The following is a 14898-nucleotide window of genomic DNA, read 5'->3' on the forward strand; positions in this document are numbered from 1 at the left end:
AATCAGAGTCAAGAGAGATGGCTTTTTTAAACAGAACCCAATCAGCTTTAAAAGCCCAGAGCAGATAAGCCCCAGATCTGAAACAGTTTTATATGCATGCTTCCAAAGCAAAATTGGAGTCTTTGTACAATGGAGTGAACGTTTACATGCACCTAAAAGTTCTGAAAGGCAATTTTGTCATCCTTTATTAGAAAGAGATATTTGGTTTCAAAATAATAACTTAAGAAATGCTGGTTTTCACATCTTATGATGACATTCTGATGACATTCTGCCACATCTTATGATGACATTCTTGCCTCATGCTTCCCAGTGAATAGAGGAGCTTCCCTGCAGAGTTGAGTATCCCACTTTTGTGAAACTGCAGTCAATGGGACATAATTTCAGAGGTCTAGGTGCACCTCAATTATTTTGAGCTTCTTGTGGTACATTAGGGCATTGGCATCCTTTGTGCTGGTTCCTCATTGTTCTTCTCCATGACGAGAAGTAGCAGCTGGGATGCATAAGGTGGTAGTAGAATCCAATGGATTTCCTTCCAAATAATTAAGAAGGCATGTGTGAGAGAAAGGTCTGCTGGTTGTGTATTGTAGAGAAACCGACTAGAAAACAAACAAAAAGAGAAGCAAGGAGAAGTTAACAGTTGTGCTGAACTGTTAGGTATTATCTGTCAGCCTGGATAACAAGAAGAAAAATGTTGAAGTCATCAAGACACTAAAACGAAGGAAATACCTGAAAGTAGCTGCACCTTTTTTGGCTAGAACTTTCCCTATCTCCCATCTGCTAGAACTTTCCCATCTGGGAAAGTGCCCAGATTCTGGCAGTATGAAGATGAGAAAAATCCTTAGTACTTTAGCAATATTAGGGAGATAAAGAATTACTTTAATTCCATTTCTTACACTCTGTTATTCTACCTTGTATTTAATTAATAACCACAGTGATATAGGTTAACTATACTCAGCAGATCTGACACGTTTATAACTCTTTTATGCAAAAAGAAGCAAACTGTTACTCTTTTTTTATTGCAATTTACACTGCTTTTGCCATTTTCTGTATGAACATTAAAACATCACCTACATTAGTATTTTATACTTTTCCGTTAAATATCTTGTCTAGTTCAACATAAATGTTTAAAGTTTCCTTTTTTAATATTTTGTTTATAATTTCTTCTTTACAAGTTGTATAATTAGTACATTTTGGTAAACATTTGCTGCTCAGAACTTGATATTACATACTAAAAGATGGAAATTCAACTTTACCCTTGATTGCCATTACTGTAATAAGTTCAACCCCAGAGTCACAGCTACTAAGTGATGTGAAAGAAGAAAAGGACTGTGATGCCTTCTAGATTGAACTTAAAGGAGAAAGGACTCTGCTCTTGCCTCTGAGTTTCCCAATCAACACTTAAAGCTTTAGAGATCCACCTTCTCTTTAGTCATCTACTATTATGGGCTCTTGTAAGTTTTCCTAGATTTCCTGTCCCACAAGAATATCTCTTGTTGCAGAAAGGTGCCCATATCCCCATGGCAGTAGCCTCCTGATTCTTCTGTCCATTGTGCTGTGAGAAGGTGATGATCACACTAGTAAGCAAGTTGTTGCTTCCTTCTCAGCCGTTCTACAGGCCCTGTTCCTCTCAGCTTGGCCCTTATAGTGCTGAAGAAACCACTCTTTACCACCCCAGATATCTATATTGTCTGTCTCTCATACCCACAAATATGGGCTAGCACTTTATTTAAGTACTGATGCCCATAAAGTAGCAAATGTTCCCCAGCAAATGTTCCCTTATTTTTACCAATTCTGTGATAGTACTGCCTGAAGGACAGCATCAGGTTCATCAATCTGTACTAAGCTTTCTCCACCAAACTGTGTGAAACAAGCCTAGAATTACAATTATCAGCCAAACAATTCTTTAAAACCCTCAGACTATTGCCCCCATTGTGATTTGCTCTACCTTAATAAGTGCATTGATGAAGCCATAAGAAAGGTAAAAGAGGCAAATAAAGAGCTGTTGCATCAAGAATACAAAACCAACTCAGATCCCCAATAATGCACCCAAGATGATTAAACTTTTTCAAATTAATCAAACCATCTTGCTCTTCTGAGATGTAATATGTAAACTAGCCTCTTCGTTTCTAATGCCCACTTGACACATGCATATATACAGTGTAAATGATTTATTGAAGTTGGCTACAAGGCAGGCCATTATGTATCCTAGGAACTAAAAATCCAATGACAACCATTTAGGGAAGACATAAAGAAGGAAGAATTAGAGACAAAAAAAGAAATAGAGGCACTGTGATACGGAATGCTTCTCTAAACTTGTGGAAGTTCTAGTTGCAACTACTAACAATGATTATTTCCTGCCTTTATTAGTATTCTTCCCTATGCTGACTTCTACCCAGGGAAACCTTTGTTCCTGATTGAAATGTTTTGGGACCAGGCTCCATAGACTACATTGAACCATCATGGAAAGCTCTAATTGGCATCTTGCACAGTCCATTTGAATGATTTATTTATTTCAAATATTTATATGCCTGTTTTTATCATGTGTATCTCAGGACTGAAAGTGAGAGACAACAGTATCAAAACAATTTTTTTTAAACAGACATTAAAACAACAGAATAAGATTTAAAAGACATCTTATTATCCTCTTTCCCCTTTCCTGGCCAGAACTCTATTTTGTATCCTTACCAGAAAGCCAAAAAGAAAGGAACCCCCCTGATGTCTTCTGGGAGACTCTTTCAGAAAATGCTTGTGCCCAGAATGTTGCTGAAAGTGCCTTACGGGGCTAATAACAGTAGATCTTGCTGGAAATAAAAAAGTTACCACTTGGGGACTTGCATAACATAACATATGTCCTATAATCTAGTTTGACATATATATATATATATATATATATATATATATATATATATATATATATATATATATATATATATATATATATATATATATATATATATATATATATATATATATATATATATATATATATATATATATATATATATATATATATATATATATATATATATATATATATATATATATATATATATATATATATATATATATATATATATATATATAATGGAAATCAGTTTTAAAATGCATTAAGTAAAAAGAAGTTGCTTTTATACCCCACTTTTCACTACCAGAAGGAGTCTCAAGCAGCTTACAATCACCTTCCCTTCTTCTCCCCACAGCAGACACGTTGTGAGGAAGGTGGGGGCTTAGAGAGCTCTGACAGGACTTCTTGGTCAGAACAGTACTATCAGGTCTATGACTAGCCCAAGGTCACCAGCTGCTTGCATGTGGAGGACTATGGAATCAAACCCAGCTTGCTAGATTAGTGACCAGTACTCTTAACCACTACACCAAGCTCACACAGCTTTTTCCCCATATTTCTTGTACTCTTCCTTCACTTCTCCTACTGCCCTCCTCCTCTAGTGTATGGAATTTGATTAAACAATCATTAATTTGAAAAGGCTCCAAAGTGCTGTGGACTGCCTCCCCTCCATCCCCCAGATGATTTCTCCAAGCGACAGCCCATTTGACTGGAGGGAACAGCAAAACCGGGGTGGGGGGGGGGATTAGCGAAAAATTCCTCCCTTCATTACTCAGCCTGTTTCTTTAAAAACAAAACAGAAATTGACAAGATGGCAGAAGGTGCAGTGTAGGAGGACTGTAGGCAGTGGAGGAATGGCTTTCCAGGAGCAGGAAAGGGGCAGTGGGCTCTCCGAAGGATCCTTTATGCTTTTGAATTTACTTCACCAGGGGATGAAGAAAGGGGGAACGCTAAAGCAAAAACAATTTTTTTTTAACTCTGGGAAAATGGTGAAGAAAAAGCGAATTGAGTGTTGAAAGGAATAAATTCAATGCAGAACCAAAGAAAACCCTGAAATATGTGCACATAGAAAGTGGGGTAAAAAAGCAGAACAAATAAAAACACCTGACAGGAATGCATGTTGAAACCAAAGGAAAACAGCAGTGCATAAAAGGCCTCAATTTGAATTCTGAAGAATACCTCATCATTTTAAATTGTACTTTTTACACCATCTTACAATTACAAAATAAATATTCTCTTACTAGGTACTTCCACCTCCAAACTTTGTACCAGTTTCATCCTGGTACTGTGCCTCAGAGCACATAGGGTGATACATTAATATTTAATGAAAACTACATTCCAGAGTGAATGCACTATGCACACATATATTTTATTTATGCCTCTTTTACCTTATATAAATTATATTAGATGAACCAAGACAACTGAGCAGGTTGTCTAAAGTGTGATATCCCAAATGGCCTTGTTAAGAACATGTAAATTATTTGGATAATCTTATTTTCAAAAGTCAAATTTACTTGGGCAAATATATATATATAGGATTTTCTCCATTTATCCAGTTTCCTAATTTCTTCACGGTTGTATAATGAATGGCATTTGTACCAAATTGCAGTTGTTAAGATGAAATTTTTTCTTGAAATCCAGGTTGAGCAACTCACTACCTGGTTTGTTCTATGGAGCCACAAAGCAGGTATAGGAAAGCTCTTAGAATCATATAGTCATCACATGGGAATTGTAAATTTCTTTAGCAACTGATCACCATACTTATCACCATACTGATTATGTTAATGCTGTTATTGAAAGCAACAAGTCATTCATGATCTACTGCAAGTATTCTTGTTCATGAAGACAGTTGTAAACTTTTGCCATTTATGGTATCTAACAAAACTGGAAACACATGTGAAAGCAAGAGAAGTGATGTATAACAAATTGTACATATGTACACATTTAGTAGAGATAGGTGCATAATTTGATGGACTGGTGATCAAGAACATTTTAATATAATAATATAGTTATGAACAACTATGACAAATAGATGAACTGCCCATATTATACAAAATTATCTGAATTTGGTTGATTGAAAGCTCCAGAGTTTTTGATCATATACAGACAATCCAATATGCAACAATGTTACATTGTTTCAGCCCCTTCCCCCCAAAAAACAATGTATACAGTAAAAAATATTTTGATAAACAGAACATTTAACCTGGGTTGCATTTGCTCTTTTCAGCATTTGAGCTCAGAAAATAATCTAGATATGGGAGAGCATAAAAGATTAAAGAGATTGCAATAAATCTCCTGTATATTGCTGCATTATATTTTTCAGCTGTAAGGGTTTACATTGAAGACAGCTCTTATGGGGCACTGGAAAATATTTTAGATTATTCTCTCTGGCAAAAAGATGCAAGTGCAAGTCTTACATGTCCATAGGAAAACATGGGGTTAAAGTGGACTGTATTTTAGGCTGCATTCAGTTGACTTGCTGTGTGGGGAGAGACGGAGCAGTCCTGGCTAATGACTTGTAGGTACTGAATCCTCAGGTCTCTCAGGTGGTTTCACTCGACCAGTTTCAGCAGAATGATGAAAAGGCTGAGATAAAATAAACTGACAGTTGCTACTCATCGCAGGCAGCAAGCTGTACCCCGGCAGCTGAGACCCTGGGAGCCCTCTTTTTTAAACAAAGGCTTTCACTGCAGTGAGCAATGAACTCCACACACACAAAAAGGGAGAGGGAGATTGGCAGCTGGTGACCGGCAGGAGGAGGGAAATAAGGAAAACTGGGAAACACAGCAATTGTTGGCTAATTAGAAGCCATTCCCACCTACTTAATACCAACCCATTAAGCAGAAAACACTTTTTTATCTTAGTCTGGCTGCTACACATGACATTATACTCCAATCAATACCCTCCCACTGGCTTCCTCAGTACCCACAAATGAATACACTGCAGTTCAAGAATGCAGTAATTGAATTGAGGCAATGAAATTGGAGATCTCACAGACAAGATCTTTCTCTGAAAATACTAATGTTATACTTGTGAAGCTTGGATAAAGAAATCAGATCTCCTTATTGACAGCTGTCAGAAATTGGCAAATAAAAACAGACAGTGATTAATATATGCTAACTTTCATATTTTGGGGGGCAAGGGGGGTAGGGAAAAATATATTGCTATGATTTACACAAGTATGTTGTTTCTATGATGCGTTTATTTAATTGCAGGCTATTCTTACTTGAAAGACATCCAGAGTAGAAACAGAAATCCTTTTAACTTACCTATGCAGCAGAAATGTCATAGCATTGGAACTTCTTTCTGATAATTGTGAAAACACTCTCTTCTGAATCCATCCTTAGGTGTAACTTATTGTATAGCAGTTCAGCTGATAACAGGATTTACATCTAAAGCTAAGGCTGTAATCCTGTTTCCAGTTATAAACTGGAAACCCTGCTGGTTTTACTGGTGATTATCTCTGGGTAAACATGTTTAAATTCACACTACATTTGTGTTTAAGACTGCAATACCAGAAAAATAATAAAAGTGCTGAGGCTTGCATGTTTACCAAAACTATCTCACAAAACATGCATGGTGAATTTGAACAGAACCTGAAACCATCTTGACTATGAGCATCTATATGTTTTTCCAGAAACTTGACATTTATTGACATATAGAAAGAATAAAACATTAAAGCAAAAAATGCTACTATTATCCACAGTCATCCTTATACAAAGTATGGCTTGTATTGCCTGACCTTAATCCTATCACACTTAATCTGACACTCTTCATTTCAATGATAGTCTGTCATTCTGCTTCATTAAGCTTTATTATATGTCCTAATCATGATCCCCTTTGTTGTTATTTATTTTGTTGGCTGTTTCTGCCCATTCTACATCAAGCCATTACATCTGCTCACATGAAAGATTCTGCTCCTTTAGTCAGATCTTTAAATAATTTCAGTTTAACATGATACTTCGTTCTATCCAAATGCATTTCCCAATTTCCATCACAAAGTTCTGGTCTTTGTTCTATTAGAAGAACTGCTTCTATCTTGCATTTGTCTCAAAATGTCTTGAGATGCTCTTCCCAGCCATCCCTTTGGATGAAAATGTCTTTTGTCATTGGGCCACAATAAATATTTTTATCAGCACTATAGAGTTCTGATACAAAAGTTCTCAACTGCTATCAGAGCATTAAAGTTGAAGATCTCTGGAAGCACTGCTCACCCCAAATCCATCTTGTGTTTGTTTGGGATTTTTTACTCTTCAGTCTCAAATGCCCTCCAGTGATTCAGTGTAGATATACCACAGGTCAGTGCAGAAAATATGACAAGCATCAAAACCTATGAATGCCATTGCCGGTTGCACGTTCAGTACAAGTACAAGGTTTCTAGAAATGCAGTATGACTATAACTTAAGTTGTGTACTTCTAATAGAAACAGTTGTCATGAAGAGCAGAACCTGCTTCAGCAGAAAAATCTTATAATTAAATCAGTAATTTGCCTTTAAAACTGAAATAATGAGATACTCAACAGGAGAAAACTCTGTCGTGAGGGGAATTCTGTCATTTCTGAGTCAATTTTTCATGTAATTTAAATAAGAAAATAGCTTAATACCATTCCCTCCCCCTAACACCCCTGATTTTACACAAAAGCGATATTCTGCCACTTAGGTACTTTACTACATAGCTATATAAGAAGGACTGGCTTGGGAAGTGCTGTTGAAGAATAGGCAGGAAATTCATTAAAACAATGTTGTGATGTGCCAACACAGAAGTCTAAACTTTTAGATAAATGCAACGCATTACTGATAGCTCTTTTTTGTTAACTGATACTGAGAAGTTTCAGCTCACTTTGAAAACTAGCTCTTTAGCATTATCTCAAGGTACACAACTTTCAAGATAAAATGAAAAAGCCCACATATAATCCCGTTTATAGTCCTTAAGCAGACACTTCATTCAGTGTTATGAATAAACTAGCTTCAAAGCCCGTTCCTAAGAACGAGCCTTGAAAGGGTCTCCTCCCCTGGCCCCTGATCAGGCAGCTTAAGGTGGCTTTGGGCGTCAGCTCGCAGCCAGATCAAGTGGGGCGGGCAGGGGCTGTGCAGCTCGTTAGCAGGGCTGGGACAGAGCTCAGCAGTCAGCTAGTCAGCTCCTTAGCAGTCCTTAACGAGCAGTCAGCAGGCCTGGAGGCCCTCATCAGCAGGCCCAGCCTAGCAGGCCAAGAGCCCTCGTTAGGAGGCCCTCCACCACGATCCTTTGCCCAGGGCCCTCTCCCCTTACCTGCTGCTAGCTCCAGGCACTGAGGCATCTGAGAGCAAAGAGGCTAGAGTCCAGGGATGGAGGGTGGGAGCTGCAGGGGCAGGGCCAATCAGGGCAAAGCTGGCTGCACCCTGATTGGCTCTATTCCAACGTGGACAGCTGGACACGTCCCACCCCCTAGGCCATTTCATAAATATATAGCGGAATAACAATAGATAAGGATAAATTCTTACTCTAATTTCTTTTCTGATCTGAATAGTATGTCTAAGAAAGCCCCATATAAGAGACCTGTGTAGAATTCTGAGTAGGCTTACTTAGGATTCTAAGTCTTGGTTGCACTGCAGAGTCAGAGTTCTGTATAGCTCAGAGAAATATATGTTCCTTGTTATGGCTTCATCATAACAATGCCTTCTATATCTATTTTTGGAGGGGGTGTGCCTGTCCATCATGCAATAAACATGGTACTGTTTTTACTCATATTCCTGCTCTGGATTTCTTAAATTAGAGACACCAGGGCTCAAACCTGCCTTGGATGTAATAGTTTTCTCATAATTCCAAATTGTTGTAAGGTTGGATGTGACTCCATAAAGCACTCTTCTTGATTATAACTCAGCATTATACACTGGGTCTCAATCCTCAGTTGATCAGTTAATTAAAATATTCCCCATACTCTACAACAAAATGCCCAAAGTATGTCAGAATAAAATTTAAAACTAGTTTCAGAGGGTAGCTGTGTTGGTCTACAGCTTCAGGATACAGGCGACATCGTGTGCAGGGTGCTCTAAAAGCATTTGAAGGCTGTCCAAGAACAGATTCCTCATGCAGAAATGGTCTCAAAATCCTCTTCAGGTGCTGAAGGGATAGCCTTGAGTCGGCAAGGCCATAAGAAAATGAAACAGAAGTCCAGTGCCACCCTACATACTAAATTTGTATGAGTCAAAGCATGCTACTTCAGATTCTATAAAGAGAAAATCATTTTCTACATTTCTGTTAGGAAAATGACAACAAAGACTCTGTCTAGAAAGGAACTGATATAAATGCTAGAGCCTGCCATTGCTTGGTCAGCAGAGCAGCTCAGTATAGCAGGTTCCAACTTCTATATAATCCTTCATGGCTAGATTTGGTTTTGACAGGGTAAGGCACAATACGTCCATTAGAGATTCTTACAGTATCTAGAATCTATAGATTCAAATAGTACTGCTGCACCAATGCAACTGCTGGTGTTGCATTGTTATCCACCTTGCATCTGTGGAGATAAGGTAAGATTCAGTTGTTTTAAATCAAATAAATAAACTATATTAAATGAATGCAACACTTCTCGGTGTTTGATGATAATTTAACTATACAACCATAACAGATTTCACACAATTGTTTGGTTCCATGAATGCTTTGTTTGGAATAGCCCCTTGTGCAGCTGAATTTCTAACTTGAGAGGTTTTATCTCCATTCCTTTTGGCCACATGCTGTGTGGAGTGAAGGCAAACCCAGCTTCAGGGGCAGTTGCTTAATTCAAGAGCAGAATCCTTCCATGACAAATATTCTTTTCTTAATAGTGCTCTGTTTCAGATACCTTGTATTCTGCTAAGAAATAGAAGTTGATGTATGATTTCTTTTTTCATTTATGTTTCTTTAAAAAGGCAGAAAAAAGATACTGACTTGACTTGATACTATCTTGGGTGTACTATTCTGTATTCTGTGTTCTGGCCCTGTAATGCGTTTTGCAAGTATATAGAGTATGGCACTTTTATATTTTTTGTTGTATTTTCTTTGTTGTGAGGAAGGTGCTTGTCAACAATATTGCTTATTTGAAGATAGCATAGCATGCATTTTTCAGAAGGGAATGAAAAAACTTGTATTATTATCTCCAGTTACATCACCAAACAGGAGTTGCCTGAGATAACCAACAGAGGCCTTAGGTGTGCATGAAAACAAGCATTTTGCAACTTGTAACTAGGGAAGGTTAATATGATAATTTTTGTTTATTGAATAAGAGCATCCAGGTTGATTGATACAGTAATTTCTGCCTTTGCTATGGCAAATATTTAGCTCATTATCAATTTTAATAGCATTTTGCAGAACAAGCTTTTTCTTGATATGCAGAAAATAGTATTAAATTTCCCTGCACAGATACATTGTTATGACATGCAATAACTACTTGAATATAAAGGGGGATTAATAATTTAGGAGGTGTTAACAAATTAGGGCCATCATTAAAAATACTTTGAACCATTTTGTAGAAAAATCAGATTGAGGTAATGCTTTGCTCTTATGATAAAGAATTACAGCATTAATTCTGCAAAGTGAACTTATTACTCCTATTCGTCTCCAAAACCCTGGAGCATTAAAAGACAGGAAGAATGAAATGATCATTGCTTTTCTTTTTTTCTCAACCATAACAGCTCTAATATTTCCATCACAGTTTCATAGCATAGCTTTTGTGGATGTACTAGAGGAAAAGCCCACCAGTGTTATCTTTTCCTTTGTTTTGCTTTTATGTGAAACTGGACCACTAGTACTCAACATAAATTTTGCTTGTATTGAATTCCACATAGGCCATATACTAAAATTTCTTTGTAGGTAGGTATTTTAAACTATAAACTGGTTAGTTTTATTTATATTATTCAGCTTGATTTTTCCTTCCATTATAGTTGGGTGTCAAATATGTTTCAACTGAATAATTGTAAAAGTAGTTATTTGCTCAGCCCAAACAAATAATAAATGTTAGAATTTTGTATCTTTTTATAACATGGATATTCTTTTAAAATGTTGTATTATGTGTGCATGCATTATATATACATGCACATACAGCCATAAGTAAATATAGCTTGATTTTTGCTAGCATAAATGTGTTTCTGGCTGCCACTGGACACCCCTCCCTGACAGTAAAAATTCTTCTGACTCAGTCTTTGACTCCTTGTAACTTCGGTAGCCAAGGATTCCATCCCATCTGTGCCTCAGTTTGTCCTGATCTGGGGCATTTGCTGTTGGCATTCATATCCCATACAATGAGGGGAAAATATATTTTTCCTATTTTCAAGTTATTTATTTTTAATAATAAGCTGTAACGGACAGCATTAGTGAGTGAAGGGTTAAAAATCTTCACTGTGCAGAGAGAGCCGCGTAACAGGCTGCTCTGAGCACTTGGACTGGCCAAAAAGAGCTGAGAGGGAGTTGATATATTAGCTGTGTGCTGGATAGAGAGTCAGTTCAAGACTAGTCTGTGTTTGATTCTGACAGAATCTTTGTATCTTTGCTTAGGTGACCATCTGCTCTAAGGAGAAATTTTAGCTAGAGAACTGAATTTTTACTGAAAGCTAATCCACACAGTGTCTGGACAACTGGGATAGATATTTGGCAAAGGGAATTTGGGCAGTGAGGCTATACTCTCAATTCAAGCCAAATTGGAAGGATAATTCTTCTAAGAAGAGAAGGAGGATCCCTGCTCAGTTTAAAAGATAAAATCATGTGTCAGGATTTTCTCAGACTCATATGAGAAACTGCTTCAGACCTGTCAGTAGTTAGTGGGTTACTGGTACTTCTAGAAAGAGAAAAAGTGGTGGTAACTAGACAAGAGTGCCTACTTTATAGAAGCCAGGGAAGTTCAGTGGAAATCAAACAGATAAAACAAAAGAAAAACAGAAATATTTTGGACAAACACAGTAACAAAACCTCTCAGTTTAAAATAAATCAAAGTCTGAAAGAAAAGGCTATGAATTATTCTAAAGACGGTAACTAAGAATTTCTTAATTGTAAAACATCTGATTTGTAAGTAAAAAGCATAATTACCTTGTTCAAACTACCCTATTTCTCTTTGTAAAATACAGTCCTAGTTGTTGTTAACAATGTCTCAGTGTAATATCTGACAAAGTTTAAAGAAAAGAAGGCTCTTACAACTTGCAAAAAAATTCCAGAATTGAGTAAAGCCAAAAAGATCTGTCAGTCACTGGTGGGGGGGGGGGGAGCATTGAGTTTCATTTTATAACTTAGAAACTATGCCTCAAGGACAGCTTAGTCTATGAAGGAACATTTTATTTTGGAGGGAAATTTTTACCTCAGTGTGAGAGGAAATGTGTAGGGTTCAGTCATGTAAGCAGTATTGAACTTACTAGCAAGAAAGCCCATTGCAAGCAGGAATGCAATGGGTGCTAGGACCCAGATGACACCAGGAGGTGCAGATCTCTCTCTCTTTGTCTGTCTGTCTGTCTGTCTGTCTGTCTGTCTGTCTGTCTGTCTGTCTCTCTCTCTCTCTCTCCATCGCAGCAGGAGTGGCTCATTCTGTGTCTCTGTCAGCAGCTTAGGGTAGCTCTCTCTGTGTCTCTCTCTGCCTTTCTCGCAGCAGGAGCAATAGGAGGGAATGAGGGCTCATATTCGGTCTGGCAAGGTTCTGTGTGTCTCTCTCTGTCTCTGCCGTGTCTGAGAGGAATGTGGCTAGCGTCCAGGGAGGGAGGGAGGGAGCTGTAGGGGCATGGGCAATCAGGGTGCAGCCAGCATTGCCCTATTCCAACTTGGACAGCCGGACACGTCCCACCCCCCTGTTTCACAAATATATAAGGATATGTGAATAAAATTATAGCTTTCTAGGTATTATGCAAGTACTGTTAAGAATTGTGTTTCTCACTTCCTATCCATTATTGAAAGAACTCTCCTAAACTGATCTACTCAGAAACAAATTTCATTACCCAGAAGGTGTTCTTACATGAAGCAGCCTTGGATTGGAGAAGATGGGGAATTGCAATAGCAGTCAACAGTGCATATTTGCTTCCAGAATGCAAGTGGGTCTTACTAATCTTTCTAGCACTGATCTTACCTCCTCTATGCTTGTTCATTGCATGATCAGATGATCCAAAGATAAATTATTGAAGGCCAGCATTTTGCAGATTATTAGCATTTCTACTGCTGTTACAACTGGCAGAATTTCACTGGTGTGATCACTGAGAAAAATTAGGAAGAAATAGTGCTACAGTAAAAACACCAGCTCTATTGAATTATCCCCCAAAAGCTACCACTGCAGTTTCTTTTTATAGCACTCTTACGTAAAATAAAATGCAAACTGGTCTTCAGGGAGTAGTCAGCTAAGTTCAGTGAGCTTTTGAATGAAAACTCTGAAGAGCTGAGTTCCCTGAGTGCATAATGATACACACAAATCCTGTTTATCTGATCTATAGTGTGATGCATCAAGATCATTTCTTGCTCAAAATAACTAAAAATTGCTACTCCCAAAGCTGGCCTATGTGACCCAAGCTGCACTGTTTCCCACAGACAACTACAACTGGTTTTGGAGCTCTTGGAAAACACACTCTTCACATTTCCTCTCTTAGCTGAAGGCTTTCATCAACCATACATTTTAAAAGTTCTACCCTATATCATATCAATATGTCCTCAGAGGTTCTTGGCCTTGAAGACTGAACTCATTGACCCATCTTCACAATGAAGAATGATGGCAGACAGACTTACACGAAGCTACATCTTTGGAAATGCTTTCTTCTTGGTTTGGAATACCATGGGCACAGTTATCCCAGCTGGACTTCCCTCTCCTGCCACCCAGTTTAAATCAGGCAGCAGGAGAAGGCAAAGCAGAGCTATGCGGGTGGGGAGCTCTCAACTCACCATCAACCCAGCTGATCTTGGGTTTCTTGCAGCCCAGTTTAAACTCCCCAGCCACCTAGCTGGTCCTTGGGCTGACATCTGCAACATGCAGCCTGCCTGACAAACATTTCCTGCTTCTCCACTATTTTTGGGTTACCAGAAATTCCCATTTATATCCAAGATTTTCTCAGAATTTTTTTCAGTTTTCCTGAGAAAACCAGGATACATTTAGGAGCTGAAATATACCTGAAATAATACCAGTAAGGTATATTGGGGTATATTTTCAGCTCAAGTGGATCTGAATGCACATCCCTAATTCCAGCTATGAAAGTAACCTGGCCTCCTAAACCTTATGTGGTAGTTTATGTTATCCTATGCAAGGACTAATCCATTGTTTGCATATATCTATTTCTACATCTTATTTCAATGACTGCCTTTCACCATTACTCAGGTTCTGCATTACCAAGTAAAGAGGTTCTCCAGGGATGGAAAGATGCCTTCTTTGAAACACATACTGAATTTTTTCCCATAGATTTCTATAAACAGTTTCTGTTCAGATTAGTTTTTAGTACAGTTCATATTGTTTTATAAGATTTTGTCTGGGGTTTAGATTTTGGTTGACAGGAATTACACTAGTGAGTCATTGTTGTGTTAGAGTTTTTCAGTTGCATAATGTTCATGAGTAGTAAAATTAAACAAGTCTGAAACTTGATGTGCTGTATTTGCATGGTTATAAAAATAAATTGTAATCTGAAGTTCATAATGAATTAATGAAGAATGAGTTAATAACTTTACTACTGTAATTTCTGCTAAAGAAGGGGGTAAAACTAATTGGCAAGTGGTCAGATAGAGATCCATAATAGTAATGAAGAAAGATCAGAGGATACTGCATCAAAGGATATTGGAAAGTTTAGAAAATCAAACCTGCAGGAGAGCCATATTCTCAAGAGAGTATATGAATGAAATTCAGAAAAAATGGCAAAGGTATAAACCGAAGATATACAATTCACACCATTGTGGTTCAGAATAAAGACCTTATGAAGCTTGCTATTCTCAGCACTGTCAATGACTTTGTACATGAGAGGCCTTTATCTTGCCTTACTTTTACCTTTCATGCTTCAGTTTTTTCATTTGGACAGCAAGTTCCAGAGGAAGCTCCATTTTCTGCCCCCATCTCTGCTATGGCCAACTATAATGTAAAGGAGAGGAAGGTTGTCTGTTTG

At 37.7% G+C, this 14898-nt stretch overlaps 1 protein-coding gene across 1 annotated transcript in view; it reads left to right on the forward strand.

Moving 5' to 3' along the window:
• TTC29 (tetratricopeptide repeat domain 29) overlaps positions 1–14898 on the forward strand; it is a 358212-nt gene that overhangs the window by 320797 nt on the left and 22517 nt on the right. The gene's annotated exons all lie outside the window — the stretch shown is intronic.

Source organism: Paroedura picta, chromosome 10 (assembly GCF_049243985.1).
Source record: "Paroedura picta isolate Pp20150507F chromosome 10, Ppicta_v3.0, whole genome shotgun sequence".
Classification (NCBI taxonomy): domain Eukaryota; kingdom Metazoa; phylum Chordata; class Lepidosauria; order Squamata; family Gekkonidae; genus Paroedura; species Paroedura picta.